This window comes from Malaclemys terrapin, chromosome 11 (genome assembly GCF_027887155.1).
Source record: "Malaclemys terrapin pileata isolate rMalTer1 chromosome 11, rMalTer1.hap1, whole genome shotgun sequence".
Classification (NCBI taxonomy): domain Eukaryota; kingdom Metazoa; phylum Chordata; order Testudines; family Emydidae; genus Malaclemys; species Malaclemys terrapin.
In genome coordinates this window covers 48,457,950-48,471,975 of record NC_071515.1, presented here as the reverse complement: position 1 = coordinate 48,471,975, position 14,026 = coordinate 48,457,950, and the positions used below count along the sequence as shown (strand labels likewise).

The 14,026-nt window shown below is 45.7% G+C and overlaps 1 protein-coding gene across 23 annotated transcripts in view; it reads right to left on the bottom strand.

Moving 5' to 3' along the window:
• Positions 1 to 14,026, bottom strand: part of BAZ2B (bromodomain adjacent to zinc finger domain 2B) — a 272,137-nt gene that overhangs the window by 214,436 nt on the left and 43,675 nt on the right. Inside the window, exon 1 of one of the 23 annotated variants that reach the window (XM_054043384.1) lies at positions 542 to 746. The exons of the other annotated variants lie outside the window; for them this stretch is intronic. The gene's annotated coding sequence lies outside the window, so the exon portion shown is untranslated. Of the gene's footprint in view, positions 1 to 541; positions 747 to 14,026 lie in introns of those variants that run through there. 23 annotated transcript variants of the gene reach the window in all.

Here is a 14,026-nt window from a genome sequence, read left to right as displayed (position 1 = left end):
TTTATTTTAAATTGCAACAGGTAAATCTGGAGTTATTCTGACATAGGGTGACCAGGGCCGGCGCAACCCATTAGGCGACCTAGGCGGTCGCGTAGGGCACTACAATTTGGGGGGCGACGACCACGGCGGTATTTCGGCAGTGGGACCTTCTGCTGCTTCTGTGGGGGGGCGGCATTTTGGGGCAGGACCTTCTGCCGCCTAGGGCGGCAGAAAAGCTGGCGGCGCTCCTGAGGGTGACCAGATAGCAACTGTGAAAAAAATGGGACAGGTGGTGGGGGGGTAATAGGCGACTATATAAGAAAAAAATCCAAAAAAACGGGACTGTCCCTTTAAAAACGGGACATCTGGTCACCCTGACACCACCTTGCTTTCTCGCCTTGTATGACTGAGTCAGCTGTGTCAAAGGACATTGGTGGGTCTACAGCGTAAGTGACTGATGTTTTGCTTTCTTGTATAAGAGCAATTAGAAACAGTATTCCCTAGTTAACATCATTAACCTGTACTGAACCACCACAGGGGAAATAACCAAATTTTTACCCACAGAGGACAATTTGCACCATCAGAAGCTTCCCATTCCCAACTCTGCTGCCAAGGAGATTGAGGAAGGGAAGGTCAAGTCCCCTTCTTATTCTGCTTGAGCACGAGTAATAGAAAGAAGACTGAACTGGGAACAAGGAAGAGAAACAGAAAAGCAGAGAAACGCAGTGTACAGTGAAAAACGGACTAGACTGGAGAATACAACCCTGGCCCAGTGATTAAGTGGGGCCAGAATTTCTCCTTAGTAGCCTGCTTTGATTCTCTAGTCTACTCAATTTTATCTTCACACTCTTGGCACTTATGCCCATAGTATCTGTTCCTGTGGCACCGTTAAACGTCTTCTGAATTTGGTAGAGACAAGGTGGGTGAGGTAATATATTTTACTGGACTAACTTCTGTTGGTGGAAGCTTCACAGAGCTCTTCTTCAAGTCTGGAAAAAGGTAACTGGCATATCATTGCTAAACATAAGGTAGGAGCAGACTGTAATAAGGGGTTGGTAGCAGTCTTGAGGGCCTAAGATATCCCAAAGAAGTCTGGATCTCAGGCCAAACGTTTGAGGCTAGACAGATATAGCGGGTGGCAAGATGAGAATAGCCATGCCACCCCATTGATTAAACCAAACAAGAACAAGCCCCATCTTGCCATGTGCTAGAGACCACAGCCATATATATATATATATCTCAACTATTAACAAGTTTCAGAGTAGCAGCCGTGTTAGTCTGTATCCGCAAAAAGAACAGGAGTACTTGTGGCACCTTAGAGACTAACTTATGCTCTAATAAATTTGTTAGTCTCTAAGGTGCAACTATTAACAAAGCACTATAGTGCGCTGCATTGTACTAGCCTCACCCTGACACACTGCAGAGAGGGGGAATCAGTTTCCATGCACAGAGATTATCCAGAGGTGGAAAGACTCAAACTGAACTGGGGAGTAACGTAACAAGTCCCCCAGGGCAACAGGGACTGCAAAGGGAACCAACGGCTTAAGGAGACACAGGCTGGTGGGAGGACAAAATGGCAGCCTCAGTCTGATCTCGCTGGAGTCCCTGCCCCCCTCACCTCCATGCCAACTCAGCCAGCTACAGCTTCCTCCTGCATGCTTTCTCCTGCCCTGGCTGGGCACTGGGATGGGGAGCAGAAATGTAAAGGAGAAGAGAGACTCCCTGCTATCAGTACCAAGACCACAACAGCCCCTGGTGGTTGGGAGGAATAGCTGTAGGGGTAGCCCTGTTAAGCCCAGACTGCCCTGCTGGATGCATAGGACAAAGTGAGCTGGAGCAGGCACTCAGAAAATCCCACACAGAGATTAATACTTTCTTCTTTTCAAGATTGCAAATAAAGGCAGACAATAGTTTCACGCCCCACCCAGATCACCCGGCTCTACAGCCTGCTTATAACATACTGGTTTCCATAACTGAACCTTATTCTCAGAGCCAAATTCTTCAATTGAAGCCACGCACACACAACTGAGTACACATTTTGCTGAAGAATAGAGATACTGCTAACATTCCAGCAAAGAACTTTGGAGTAGAAGTTCATTTGTGAATTGCAGGTGATCTAAGCCAGCCAAATACTGAGTCTTTATTGAACAAGAAAATTGTGATGGTATATATATTGCTAGGTTACTATGGATTAATTTAAACAAAACAAACAAAAACGCCCTCCAGAAATTTATATACAATTTTTGGCAAAGGCTATTCTGTGGGTCTGGGATAAAACTAGGGTTTAAATTCTTTTCCATTTGTAAAAAAACCCATTTCAAATCATCCAGATTTTAACCAAAAACACTAACAGAGTTTTGAAGACTGGGAAAACCATGTAACACATACAGTTAGCCAGCTGTTTAAAGAAATTTTTCTAACTTGTTTAGAAATCATAACTAATTTTAACCAGCGCACTCTATCATGATACCAGTATCTTCAAGGTAAGCATTATGTTTATCAACTTTCTCAGAATGTTTTATATAAAAAGCTAACTTCAATGGCAGAGATTGTTTGTTTTCTAATCAACCAGAAGCAAAAACAAAACAAACAAAACCCTACATTTATATCAATCTTTGCAGCCAACTTTCTTAACAAAGAATGTACATGTATGACATGGTGCAAAAAGGATTTGGACAGATAAGTTACTCCAGAGCAATATGCTTTGATCTGGGGGAGGGGGAGACGGACAAAAATAAGACCAGCAACCTCAGTCTCCAGCGTGATACGACAAAATTTCTTTAAGACACTTTTTAAGTGGTACTTCACACAAGTCAGGTTAAAAAATATACACAGACTGAATAGGAACAAGCACTGCAGAAACTGTGCAGAGAGGAGATTTTATACATATATGGTAGATATTTCCACTCAGACATAATGGGATCAAATTCATAATAAATATTACAAATTGTTGATATTTATTACCATATAATTCTTTGGTAATCCTTCTGAGAATTTCTAGCAGAAATGATCATACTCAAAGAAATGAAAAATTAATATCTCCTCTGCTAGTAGTTGCTAAACTACTGATAATCATAGTGGATAAAGAAAAATAGTCCAAATCTGGAGGAATGGTTCCAAAAATATGGGCATTTGTTGTTAATGAAAAATTAATACATTAGTCATGTACCTTAGGGTTACCATACGTCCGGATTTTCCCGGACATGTCCGGCTTTTGGGGGCTCAAATCCCCGTCCGGGGGGAAATCCCCCAAAAGCCGGGCATGTCCGGGAAAATCGGGAGGGAGGGCTGGGCCGGGGTCGCGGGGCCGGGCGCGCGGTGCCAGGAGCCGGGGGGGTGCGCTGGGCAGCGGGGGTCCGCGGGGCTGGGAGCCGGGGGGTCGGGCCGGGAGCCGGGCCGCTGGGGGGTGCGCTGGGCCGCGGGGCCGGGAGCCGGGGGGGTGCGCTGGGCAGCAGGGGTCCGCGGGGCCGGGAGCCGGGGGGTCGGGCCGGGAGCCGGGCCACTGGGGGGTGCGCTGGGCCGCGGGGCCGGGAGCCGGGGGGGTGCGCTGGGCAGCGGGGCCGGGAGCCGGGGGGTCGGGCCGGGAGCCGGGGGGGTGCACTGGGCCGCGGGGTCGGGCCGCCGGGGGGGTGCGCTGGGCCGCGGGGTCGGGCCGCCGGGGGGGTGCGCTGGGCCGCCGGGGGGGTGCGCTGGGCCGCCGGGGCCGGGAGCCGGGGGGTGCGCTGGGCCGCCGGGGGCCGGCCGGCAGTGCTGGGCGGGCCGGGGGTGGTCGGCCGGGGGCCAGGGCTGGCACCCCAGGCCCCGAGCCGACCCAGGCTGGAGCCGCCGGGGGGGCCAGCCTGGGCCGCACCTCCTCCCCCCACACCCCCCCTTACCTGCCCAGGCTTCCCGCGAATTAAATGTTCGCGGGAAGCAGGGGAGGGGGCGGAGACTTTGGGGAGGGGGCGGGGCTGGGGGCGGGGCCAGGGCCCCGTGGAGTGTCCTCCTTTTGGAGGCACAAAATATGGTAACCCTATGTACCTTGAAAAACAGACAGAGGAAAATAGACATTGGACTTACATATTTGGTTACCATTAATTCACTTTTCAGACAAAGTACATTCATCTGTAAAAACAAAGTACATCTCTCCAATTTTTTTTTAAATGTTGATACACCTGGTTTGATAAATATGAGTAGAGTCAGTAGTTTCACTCATTTAATAAAATCACAAGTTCTGAATGGTGGAATGATACTAATTCTATAGTATGGTAACACCCTGTTAAATAGCAAGATGTGATTATTATTACTATATAATGTTTCTCTGAACAAATAAATAAGCTTTATAATGATTATTTTCTTGTTTCTAATATTTGCATGGAATGACTTGTAAACTTATTAAGATTTCCTAAATAGTTACAAAACACCACAAAAACTCCTGATTTCCTTTAATGGTGGTAAACTTACAGTGGTAATTTTGTATCTATGATTTACTTCACTACAAGTGTAGTACAACACTCCTCTCATCACAACCGTATGAAGTATCTTTTCTCTACTTTACAGGTTAGGAATGTTAAGCTATTTGAATCAGAAACTGAAAACAAATAAGGTCTCTGCAGCAGTTTTATTCCTGCTCTTTTGACACCCAGACTCCACCACAAAACTGCCTGAGAACATCCTATGCACCAGATAACATTCTTAAGAGAGGAGAAGCAACCATATAGAACTACTGTAAACATGACTAAGTTAAGATCAGGTGATGGGGTATACGTGTGCGTGTGCAGGCCAAATCCTGAGGTCCTTAATCGGGTGAACTCACATTCATTTCCTTTGAGTAAGGATCACAGAACATTATACACTACTTAGGCTCTCTCTTTAATATGCCGAACATATCTGCAATAACATGTTATCAAGTTAGTCAAAACCGTTGTCCATTCTTCATCTACAAAAGGAGAGCAGATCTAATTAACAGTCTCATATTACTGGGATTTGTTACTCTCTTTCCAGAGACTATATGTTTTGTTGTTCACAGGTTTATTTTGTTGCTGCAGAGAGTTCCCTCAATATATTGTAATCCTAGCCAAGGGCATTTAATAAACGCCCCCCCCACACCTCTAAAGAGATATATGTCTATATTTTCCTTTTTGAAGAAACTATTCAACTATGCAAGATAGAAAATGTTGAAAAATTACTCTTGCAAATGTTTTCTAAAGAAGAAGTTAAGACATACATTTCTTCCCGCAATTAGCCGAAAACTCATGCTTTCACATTATTCCTACAATAATTTTTTTTTTTTAAAAGAGGAAATTCAACATTTTTAGACAAGAAATGAAGGCAGGGAAGGAACTGAAACAAGCTAAGATTCCAAGTGACTGAAAAAGGATTAGTTATATATAGTTTGACATTGCTTATGAAAAGTAAAAGAAATTTAACTAATTCAGCTTATTCCTACTTGCAGACCCCTTATATATTTGTTACATTTCATTTTTGCTTCAGCAACAATTATTTATTTAAACAATGTAAACAGATTTTTAGGAGGTGGATAATGGAATTAAGCACCTAATTTATATTAAATTTCAATGGGATTTGCATGCCTTAGTCTCCTTTGAGGAACAAAACCATGTTCTGTACAACTGAGAGAGTCATATTTCACCTCTTTGCAATATCAAAATTTTAATACAAAAATAAATCAAGATTTACCCCCATTACTAGACTGTATAAGGTACATCTCAATGGAGATGCACAGCTATGTAGTATGTATCATCTGCATTAGCCAGACTTTACACTAGAAATGGCATGAAGACTACACAGGTAGAAGTGATATCGCATCCATAATTACCCATACTTTAAAGGCACCAGAGTGTCTATGGGCTGCCAGAAGAGCAAAAAGATATCAGAGGTGGATGTCAGTGGCAAAACCCAGTATTACACATTTCATTGGAAAAATTTGATGCAATTTACCCATTTTTCTTGAAGAAAATTATTGTAGCCTCAGAACAGGAATGAATGCAGCTCTGCATTTCCCTGTGATGGGGAACAGGAGATATAAAGTCATATTTACAATTACTAGGTTAGCATTCCAAATGCTCACAAGTCAAGGAAATGTAACTAGAAATCAGATTTGGGGGAGAAGGGGAAAGAATCTAAATACTGAACATGCTATAAGTAGTTGCATGTTAGCATTTGGAATGTTATACAGCTAATGTACATGTACTACAACTCTTAGATCATGGCAAAATTGAGCAGGCATAAAACACACCCAGAGACTGGGTTGACAGCTTTTTTCATAAAGGCATTTTACCTATATTACTAAAGAAAGTTCTACTAGAACAGTGGCTCTCAAACTTTTTTACTGGTGACCCCTTTCACATAACAAGCCTCTGAGTGTGACCCCCCCTTATAAATTAAAAACACTTTTTATATATTTAACATCATTATAAATGCTGGAGGCAAAGCGGGGTTTGGGATAGGGTTGACAGCTCGCGACCCCCCCCCATGTCATAACCTAGTGACCCCCTGAGGGGTCCTGACCCCCCATTTGAGAACCCTGTTGTCTAACCTAGTGGGTCTCAAACTTTTTTACTGGCGACCCTTTCACATCACAAGCCTCTGAGTGCGATCCCCCTTATAAATTAAAAACACTTTTTATATATTTAACACCATTATAAATGCTGGAGACAAGCGGGGTTGGGGTGGAGGTTGACAGCTCACGACCCCCCCCCATGTAATGACCTCGCGATCCCCACCCCCAGTTTGAGAACCCCTGATCTAACCCATTCCCTCTGCTAGCATACGATTCTCCCACATGGTCCATTTTATGGTGCTTTGTCCATGTCTCCAGGGAATGGAGATTTTCTTTTAGAAGACTATCCCTTGGCCTAATAAAATGTAATTATTGGGAATAAATACTGGACATTCAGCCCAATTTTCCATTTCATCCCATTACTTCTGCTAATATCCCTTTGTACTGTGCTAAAGAATTCCCTTCCTTGCTCCTAACTATAAAAGCCAAAGGGCAATAAAATCCACTTGCTTTTTCAGTGCCTTTGAATATACAGACTTCATTCTCAAAAGGGGTTGTACACACAGCTGCAGAAGATGCATGACAGCAAAGCCAGCTGTAACCATGAAAGGTCAGCCCATTCAATTAGGACCCACAAAAGGAAAATTATATGCTATTGCAGCATCTCTGCCACGGTTCTCTCAACAAAAAGGTGAGTAGAGACAAGTAATAAAGAATACAAGTTTACTTTGCACTACAATTAGGGTAAAAAAGAAAGAACTCTGAAGGTCAGAAACTAGAGGGAGGATGTGTGTCACTCTTTAGGTAGGTGATCTGAATGAGACAAAATATTATATGATAAGAAAGCATCTGGCTATTTTTACACTTAGAATGCTATAGCAGCACAGCTGCAGCCATGCTGCTATAGTGCTTTAGTACAGACACTCACTACTGTGACAAGAGGAGTTCTCCCATCGCTCTAAGTGATCCACTTCCCCAAGAGGCGGTAGCTAGGTCAACAGAAGAATTCGTCCATCGAGCTAGCGCCGTAAGTCAGGGGTTAGACTGGCTTATCTCCATCTCCCAGGGATTTGGATGTTTCGCACCTCTGCGAGAGCAGCTATGCTGACGTAAATTTTCAGTGCAGATCAGACCTCAGGGTATACTACACGTCTTCCTGACAGTTTTGCCCTACTTTTATAACTTCTTACCCTTCCATTTTGCCAGTCTGCCTGTTGCCTATTGCTGATACTTTTATAACTCCTGTACAATTCCACTGACAACATGCATCAGTTAATAACTGAAATAGCCACCAACTATGGTTCCAAATGCAACTGCTATTTCCTTCAGAGTCCATCTGCTCACTCTTGATATATCTCTTCTCAAGGTGTCTCATCTTGACAGTACCCCCTCTAGATAAAGTTGTAGTTTTTATTGGCTGGCTTATTACGGTTGACACAACTGTTATAACCAATAAAAGCCAGGACTTTTATGCAAAGGAAGCATAAAGGTGACTATATTTATTGAGGGTTATGATTACAAAATAAACCATAAGAGCAAAGGCATGAGTAGCTGGTACATGCCATGAAGAACAAAGAGACACAGCCTTATGTTTATGTCATGAACTGCAGAAAATGACCAAAAATTTTAACCAAGTTGTTTCACACTTCACAAAGCACACATTCCTTGTTGAGGATATTCATGTGTCAAGTCTGAAGTTTTAGATTCACTACATATTTTTTAAAAGAATGAAATACACCTTCCCCACTCATACACCTCTATTCTCAGTAATACAAAAACGGCCAAATTGGATTGAATTCACACAATCACCTTTGCTGTAAGAACAAGCATACCACTGTTTTAACTCCTGAAACTTTATGAAGAGATCTCAAGTCTGAGGAAACTCTTGTGCACAAGCTAGTTTTTAAGAAAGATAAAATGAACATAGTTGCAAGTATTATTGATCATTACTGTTTCTTTTTACTCCATGGAAGCAGACAGATAAGAAAAATATACATCAAAAGCCAATATCTACAGTTTTACACAACAGAACAGTAGCACTTAATATTGGATGTCAGCTCTTTTGAGGAAGCCAAGAAGGTGCATGGCAAGAACAATCAAAGAGCCAGCTTCCTCAAGTTTTATATAAAAGCCACACATGAGCAATGTATATTGAAAGAGTCTATAATATTCCTGGGGGAATTCTGCGCCACTGCGCATGTGCGGAATTTACGTCCCCCACTGATTTGCTTCCCCACAGAAAAATGACTGACAGGGAAGCAAAGGGAAGCTGCAAAAGCAGTCACACACCACTCCCTAGCTGCGTAGGTACATTGTTTCAGGCACCCGGAGCAGCCAAGAGAGAGGTAAATCACCACAAGGCTGGGGACACCCCAGCCAGTGGCTCCTGCCCTGAGCCGGGATCAGCTGCTAGTCCCAGCTGGGCTGGAGGCAGGAGAGGACGGGACTTCCTCTTCCTCTGTAAGGAGTGGCTGGGGCTGTGCCAGACCCACCTCCAGAAATCTCCCCCAGCTGCAGGAAGCTCAGCATCCTGCTCTGCTTCCTTCCCCCATCGCTCCTCAGCTGTGGTGGAAGGGGTCACTGTATGGGGAGCTGCTCCCCCATCTGCCCAACCCCCATGCATCTGGATCTCTCATACCCAGACACCCCTACAAAGCCTGAACCTCACCCAGAACCTCCTAGCCCTCCATACCCAAACTCCATCCCATTGAACCTCAACCCCTGCATCTGGAGGCCCCCTGCAGGCAGAATCCCTGCCCTCTGTACCCCCACCCCTGTACCCAGACCACCCCCCACCTGAGCTCCCTGCACTCAAACCCCCACCCTGACAAGCCTGAGCCCCCACATCCAGACCCCAACTAGCTGCACCAGACCCCTGCCCCACCAACCCTCCCTCCCCAGCCCCTCTTGCTGAGACCCCCACACCCAGACCCCTCGGTTGAGCCCCAACCACTTTCACCTGGAAGCTCCTGCAGAGTCCCATTGCCCCTGCACATGGAACCCCTCCAACAAGCCTCTGTGCATCCAGATCCCTCACACAGACTCCCCACTGAACTGCCTGCATTCAGGTTGTCCCACACAGAATCCTCTCACCCCAAACCTGGATCCCCTCCACATTTGGATCCTGCCTAGTTGAGCGTGCCTGCCCCACACCTGGTGCGCCTGGGGCAGAGGTGCAGGGCCCCAGGGTGTTTCTGGGGCAGGCCCAGGCCTTGTGCTGTGTCAGGGTCAGTTGCAGCCTCACCACTGAGTCCGTGTCCCAGGGGTGGGGAGGTTGCAGGTTGATCTCCCATCTTCGTACAGCCAGTGACCCATGCTCCCCACTGCCCTGCCGAAGCCTCTGCATTTATTTGTTGACAAATAAAACTTGCAGAATTTTAAAATATTGTGTGCAGAATTTTTAATTGTTTGGTACAGAATGCCCTCAGGAGTGCTATAATATGGTTTGAAGGTCAGAGTAAAAGTTGTTATGGAAATGGGCAAGGTGAAATTGTACTTAAGTATTGTGTGAACTGTAAGGGTAATAGAAGATTTTAAGTTATCTTAATTTGCCATGTTATTTTCATAATTTAAAATATATTTTAAATAAAATTTGATAGAAGGTTAGATTATTTATTTTCGCAACCTTAACTTTTAAACTAAGGTAAGCTTTTTGCACCAGAATACTAATAAAAGTGAGGATCCAAAATGCTGCTCATTTAACTAAGTAGTCCCAACAATATCGATAAATTTTGGTCTACAATCGAGAATATTTGTCTTTAAAAAAAAATAGACAATTGAGAGATACACATGAACACAACGGAGGAAGAAGGGCTAGCAGGCAGTATGGAATACTTCTGTTTGAAACTCCAAGGGATTGTCGTCAGTAATTGAATAAAAAAATAAAATATGAAATATACTGAACCTTAAAAGTGTCTTTTTAATGTCAAAGCTGACCATATCCTGAGACCCTAAAACAAAACACTGATGAAAAGATAATTTAAACACACAGGAAACCACATTTAAGAATCTCCCTTGAACAAGCTTAGCAACAAGAAAAATGCTCAACCTTGCTTTTTCTTAATCATTGTGAAGGAAAATTACATGAGCCTAGATTGATTTTTGATCCAAATATTCAAAGCACAGATTAAAACAGTGCCTTCAGTAGGCAGATTTTAGAGCAAGTGGAGACTATTGAAACTCAACAATGAATTTGTGATCTGGCATGCACTTGAGGAAGTTGCACAATAGCAACATGTTTATGCAATGAAAATATTAGTAAGAGGCAAAGAAAGGCTTTTCAGATTAAATACGGTTTCCCCTCAAAATGACTATTACACGTACACATTTAAATGGCAAAAGCATTCAGTATTTATAAATCAGTCATCCAATAATATGCATCCCTGTAACAAGTTTCCCCCCAACCTGCATTTTTGTTATGGTTCCTCATTTAAAAGATGTCTTGCTATTTATTTTAGGTCTCATTAATATGAAGTATAAAGTACATATACTGTTAAATGCAAAAAAAATCATTAATGCAAGCTAATGTTGCACTGTTAAAAGTCACAAGAAGTCAGAAAGTGAAATAATTGAACTTCAACACATTTTAGAAGTGGGAAAGGAGAGTTAATTTTAAGACAGACCAAAAATAATATTTAATCTTTTAAAAAAAAAATCTGGTGACTCACTTTTTTTTAGGGTTTGGCAATACTGAGAATCTAAATATTGCATTGCAGGCTCAGCTATACTTAAGCCACACATTTAATAAGAAAAACAAACAGAAAGTACAATGCATGTGAAGAAACAGACTTTAACCCTGATTTTATATTCAGATTCTCTGCATAGGTACTGTGATCTGTGTTAGAGTCCCATTACTTTGAATGCGGTTCTGCACAGTTAGAAGGGTATGCAAATAGTTGATTTAATTGCAGAACTCAGGCAGTTAACAGGGTGGTTAGAATCTTCATTTTTGCATTTCCTGATTTTATAATTAACTGTGCAACCTTAACATTGCATAAACAGGCTTTTTTTTTTTTTTTATTAAATGCATTTGATTTCCTTGTTTTCTCCCTAAAGTACAGAATGAAAAAAAAATTTCCTGTGCTTAATATTACCATTTAAATAGTCCTAGTTAAGCTTTGAAGTTGAATAGAAAGATAGGATGAGGCTGTTTCCCACCTTTGTTGCTGCTATCATTTGGCTTGATGTTTTTTGTTTTGGTTTGGGGTTTTTTTGTGCAAAACTGTGTTAACTGATTTACACTGACTGCTGCATCATCTATATGAAATAAAATGTTAGACACTGTAGAACCCTGAAAAAACTGTAGTTTCCGAAAGTTGTGAGGTCAGCAATTTTCTTTTCATGATTGAGGTTTGCTCATGTCATGGATGCATACAATGACCTGAAAAGGATTTGTTTTTCTAAACAACTGGGTTTATGCCCTTTATTGTTTGTTAATTATGTATAAATAATCTGTTTTTTTAAAGTTATGTTCTTGGTTTTCACATTAGTAATTCTAGGGTTACCATATTTTGTGCCTCCAAAAGGAGGACACTCCACGGGGCCCTGGCCCCGCCCCCAGCCCCGCCCCCTCCCCAAAGTCTCCGCCCCCTCCCCTGCTTCCCGCGAACATTTAATTCGCGGGAAGCCTGGGCAGGTAAGCGGGGGTGTGGGGGGAGGAGGTGCGGCCCAGGCTGGCCCCCCCGGCGGCTCCAGCCTGGGTCGGCTCGGGGCCTGGGGTGCCAGCCCTGGCCCCCGGCCGACCACCCCCGGCCCGCCCAGCACTGCCGGCCGGCCCCCGGCGGCCCAGCGCACCCCCCGGCTCCCGGCCCCGGCGGCCCAGCGCACCCCCCCGGCGGCCCAGCGCACCCCCCCGGCGGCCCGACCCCGCGGCCCAACGCACCCCCCCCCCCGGCGGCCCGACCCCGCAGCCCGACCCCCCGGCTCCCGGCCCCGCGGCCCAACGCACCCCCCCCCCCGGCGGCCCGGCTCCCGGCCCGACCCCCCGGCTCCCGGCTCCGCTGCCCAGCGCACCCCCCCGGCTCCCGGCCCGACCCCCCGGCTCCCGGCCCCGCTGCCCAGCGCACCCCCCCGGCTCCCGGCCCGACCTCCCGGCCCCGCTGCCCAGCGCACCCCCCCGGCTCCCGGCCCGACCTCCCGGCCCCGCGGCCCAGCGCACCCCCCCGGCTCCCGGCCCGACCCCCCGGCTCCCGGCCCCGCGGCCCAGCGCACCCCCCCGGCTCCCGGCCCCGCGGCCCAGCGCACCCCCCAGCGGCCCGGCTCCCGGCCCGACCCCCCGGCTCCCGGCCCCGCGGACCCCCGCTGCCCAGCGCACCCCCCCGGCTCCCGGCCCCGCGGCCCAGCGCACCCCCCAGCGGCCCGGCTCCCGGCCCGACCCCCCAGCTCCCGGCCCCGCGGACCCCCGCTGCCCAGCGCACCCCCCCGGCTCCCGGCACCGCGCGCCCGGCCCCGCGACCCCGGCCCAGCCCTCCCTCCCGATTTTCCCGGACATGCCCGGCTTTTGGGGGATTTCCCCCCGGACGGGGATTTGAGCCCCCAAAAGCCGGACATGTCCGGGAAAATCCGGACGTATGGTAACCCTAGTAATTCAGGAATTGTATACCTTGGAAGATTATGGTGACAGGAGAACTAGTGAAGTTATGAAAGATTGAAAACTGATCAACTGAGAAGAGTAATTGTTAGCCAGACTGTTTAAAACATTTTTTGTTAACATCGGTAACTCTACTGCCTATTCAACACTTGGTATAAAGGACATTTTTGTTAACATTTCAATGCCCTTGTCCCATAAGATATGAGAACTCACAAACATTTCTCAGACCATAAATAAGTCATCCAGGCAAAAGCAGACTTATTGACATTACTGATAATTATGAAAAAAAGAGAATCATTAAATTCATAAACAATTAGTTAACCTTCATTCTGGATTACTTGCATGCCAGATCTGAGGTTTTCAAAGTAAACCGTGTAGGGTACATCTACACAGCAGCTGGGAGGTGAGAGTCCCAGCTTGGGTAGATGTATATGCACTAGCTGTGCTTGAGCTATTGCCTAAAAATAGCAGTGTAACCTCAGTGGCATAGGTGGCAGCTCAGGCTAGACACTTAAGTACATACCTGGGGATCAGGGCAGGATTGTACTCGGGTGCTTAGTTCCAAGCGGTCACCCATGCCACTACAGCCATGTGGCTACTTTTAGGGGCTAGCTTGAGTATTTCTACCCAAGCTGGGAACTGCATCTCTCAGCTGCTGTATAGACTGCTCTTAGGACTTGTTTGAGGGAGAGAAGGGAAAGCTGCCACCGCCAAACACACAACTTAAAAAAAAAAAAAAAAAATCAAACTGAATAACTAAACCAAAAAACCCCACTCTTTTGGGCTGAACCAACATTTCAGAAATTTTAGCCCAAGAGGTAATTTGAGAAAACAAGTTATTAAAAGTTAGAGTTTAACACAGAAGAGTGAGCCAGGAAATTGCTGCTGTGATGCCATAAATAACAACATAAGCCAACCACTTTATGATAGTTTACAAGAGAAGAGTTTCCATAATAGGT